Here is a 3,361-nt window from a genome sequence, read left to right as displayed (position 1 = left end):
TGGCAGGAAGGATACATGCTGGCAGGAAGCACACATGTTGCCATGAAGGACACATGTTGGCAGGAGGACACATGCTGGCAGGAAGGATACGTGCTGGCAGGAAGGACACATGTTGGCATGAAGGACGCATGCTGGCAGGAAGGACAAGGGTTTGTAGGACAGACAAGCGTTTGTGTGCGATGGGGATACATGAACCTCCTTCTATGAGCTGAACCTCCTTCTATGAGCTGAATGTGCAGAGAACCAAAAGAAAAGGAATTAGTCCTAGAAAGTTGGACTCATGCCTCTGTCCTCCTTGCTCTAGAGGGCATCCTGGGTACAGGATGTTGCCTTACCTGGCCATTCCGTCATTTGCCATTAAAAAAAGAAGAAGAAGAAGAAGGCAGCTCATCTGCCTTGTGCTGTAGAAAACAAATCATTTCTACAGTTCTTGGTAAGTAAATGGAGTCTTCAGGCTTAAACCTCTGCCCTGGGCAAGGAACCAAAGGATGTCATTGTGCATAACCTCAGAGACCGAGGAATTTCTCTGAAGGAATTTCTTTTAAGACCCTCCAGAAACATCGGTGTGCGTCCCTCCATTGTCCCAAGGAACAGCAAAAGACTGAGGTGTCTCCTCATACACCCTCTTCCCTCGGAGTATGTTCTCTCTCACTGCCTCATAGTGACTATGTAGTGTTTTGGATCCTGGGTTGCCTGTAATGATATTAATACAGTAGCAGGGCCGGGGTAGTTCAGTGGTAATGGCTCTCACTTGGCATGCCAGAGGCCCTAGGTTCAGTTGTCAGCAAAACACACACATGCATGAGCACAAGCACGCATACTCACAGAGAGAGAGGAGAGGGGAATGGTATTATTCCCATTTGTACCATCATTGTGTTTATGTGGAGCAGTCACCTAAGGCTTCAAGAGTTCTTGACTTTAGGTGTGTGTGTGTGTGTGTGTGTGTGTGTGTGTGTGCCAGGATTATTACTTGTATGGTATAAGCTGGTAGAAAATGAAATGAACTGCTTTCTCTCCATCTCTGATCATCTATCATGTCTTTGGGCGACAGGTCACACAGGTGTAGTATATTGCAGCTGTTGATTAAAGCCATCTCTCCCTCTCTTCCTTTCCCCGAGTTTGGCATAGCAGATGCCCTCCACCTGTAGAGGATTTTCAGTAAAATCCTCTACAGGTCTAGAAGACAGAGAAATGCTAGAGAGCTGCCCAAATGCTCACTGCTGAAACGGAATGCCTCCTGGCTACATCCTGGTCTTGGACATTTTGATTTTGGAAATGAAGACTTGTGCTGTCAAACTTAGGAGGGTAAGACCGAGGGGTAGACAGGCTTGGGTCCTTAGAAAGATTCCATGTAGTCCAGACATGGGCAAGAAACATGGATGCTTTGATAGCCCAAGACTGTTGTGGTAGCCAGGGTCTTTCTGCAGTCTGAGGAGCTCCAGACATGCCTGGGGGATGTTACTGGTTGCTGTGGTATTTGCTTATTATTCTTTATCCTTCTCCTAAATCCTTGCCCTAGAGAACAGAGACACAGGCATTGGTCCTTCCTGGGGATGCTCATGTGATTGTTACAGCTCCTGGGAGTTGGCTTGCTGCATTTCACACAAGAAGCATTAGCTAGCCTGCCAGTGAAAAATGTATCCAAATGAAGACTGGGAACCTGACAGTCTGAGGCTCCCATCTTTGCATTCCAGACTGATGCCCTCAGGCAGGCTGGAGATAGCTTAATGCAAGCATATTTGTAACACTCTGGTTCCACCCAGATCAAAAGGCAGTGAGCCTACCAGGGCTGCAACCTCCGAGATGAACACTGGCCCCTGGAAGAGACTCGACCTTGCCTTGACTCCAAAAAGAAATACCAGTTCTGTTATGGACGTTTGAGCCATCAGAGAGACGCTTTGAAGTCTCTTTGCCTGTGTCGGATGGCTGGGCTTCCATCCTCCCTCTGCCCCTGTCTTGTGCTAATGTAAGGCTTGTGGCTGCTTCTACAGTGCTGCTTCCCATAGGGCTGTGGAGGAATAGGAAGTGAAGACACTTCTAAGATAGTAATGTTGGGAGACTGGGGAAGGATCAAGTTGGAGGTTTTGATGACAGTGTGTGTGTGTGTGTGTGTGTGTGTGTGTGTGTGTGTACGAACATGTGTCTTAAAAAATAAGAATTTTAAGGTCCAGGAATGTGCTTTGGCTGGCTCAGCATGCCTATAATCCTGGATTGGAGCCTCAGCACTGACTAGAGCAGAAGTGATGACCACGCCTGTAACATCAGCACTGAGGAGGTGGAGGAAGAGGATCAAAAAAAAAGGGAAAGTTTATTCTCAGTGACGCAGCAATTTCCAGGCCCACCTGGGCTACATTAAACTCCACCTCAATAAAAAAATGGCCTGAAGACATGGCACAGCAGTTAACCCATGGCTGGTTCTCAGAACCTGTGTGGTGACTCACAACCGTCTATAAGTTCAGTTCCAGGAATCTGACACATTCTTGTGGCTTCTGCAGGCACCAGGCACTCATATGGTACACATAAACCCATGTAGGCAAACAAATCGAAACTGGAAAAAAAAAAAAGCTACCAAATGACTGTCTATCTATCTATCTATCTATCTATCTATCTTTGGTTTTATTTTTTTGCTTTTCAAGTCAGTTTCTCTGTCATTGCTGTGACTGTCCTAGAACTCACTCTGTAGACTGGCCTCAAACTCAGAAAGATCTGCTTGCTTCTGCCTTCCCCTCAGAGTCGTGGGATTAAAGGTGTTCACCACAGTGGTCCAACAGAATTTTTTTGTTTGTTTTTATCGTTTTGGTTCAAGACAGGGTCTCACTATGTATCTCTACCTGTTCCATAACTCACTGTGTAGACCAGGCTGGCCTCAAACTACTATTATTCTAATTTTATAAAACAAAAGATCTTTAATACAAACTTCAAAATTTGTAAGACTCTAATAGTAGACTAAGAAGGTTTCTTTTTAGATTAGAGTAGATAGATAGATGGATAGATAACTGATAGATGATAAATAAAATAGAGAGGCTGGATAGACAGATGATAGAGGGAGAGCAGAAGAGTGAGCAGGGGCCTGAAGATGTAGCTCAGTTGGTAGAATGCTTGCCTGACATGTATGAAGTCCTGGATTTAATGCCAAGCCCCATGGAGCACAGCTGTAACTGTAGCACAGAGCACACCTGTCACCTGTATCACGGAGCACAGTTGTAACTGTAGCACAGAGCACAGCTGTAACTGTAGCACAGAGCACAGCTGTAACTGTAGCACACAGCACAGCTATAACTGTATCACAGAGCACAGCTGTAACTGTATCACAGAGCACAGCTGTAACTGTAGCACACAGCACAGCTATAACTGTATCACA

General features: G+C 45.7%; 1 protein-coding gene across 2 annotated transcripts in view; it reads left to right on the top strand.

Annotated features, from left to right (window-relative positions):
- Nucleotides 1-3,361, top strand: part of Foxn3 (forkhead box N3) — a 374,947-nt gene that overhangs the window by 51,043 nt on the left and 320,543 nt on the right. The gene's annotated exons all lie outside the window — the stretch shown is intronic.

The sequence above is a fragment of the Mus pahari genome, chromosome 7 (assembly GCF_900095145.1).
Source record: "Mus pahari chromosome 7, PAHARI_EIJ_v1.1, whole genome shotgun sequence".
Classification (NCBI taxonomy): Eukaryota; Metazoa; Chordata; class Mammalia; order Rodentia; family Muridae; genus Mus; species Mus pahari.
Note: the sequence above shows the minus strand (reverse complement) of the source record. Positions and strands in the feature narration are given on the sequence as shown.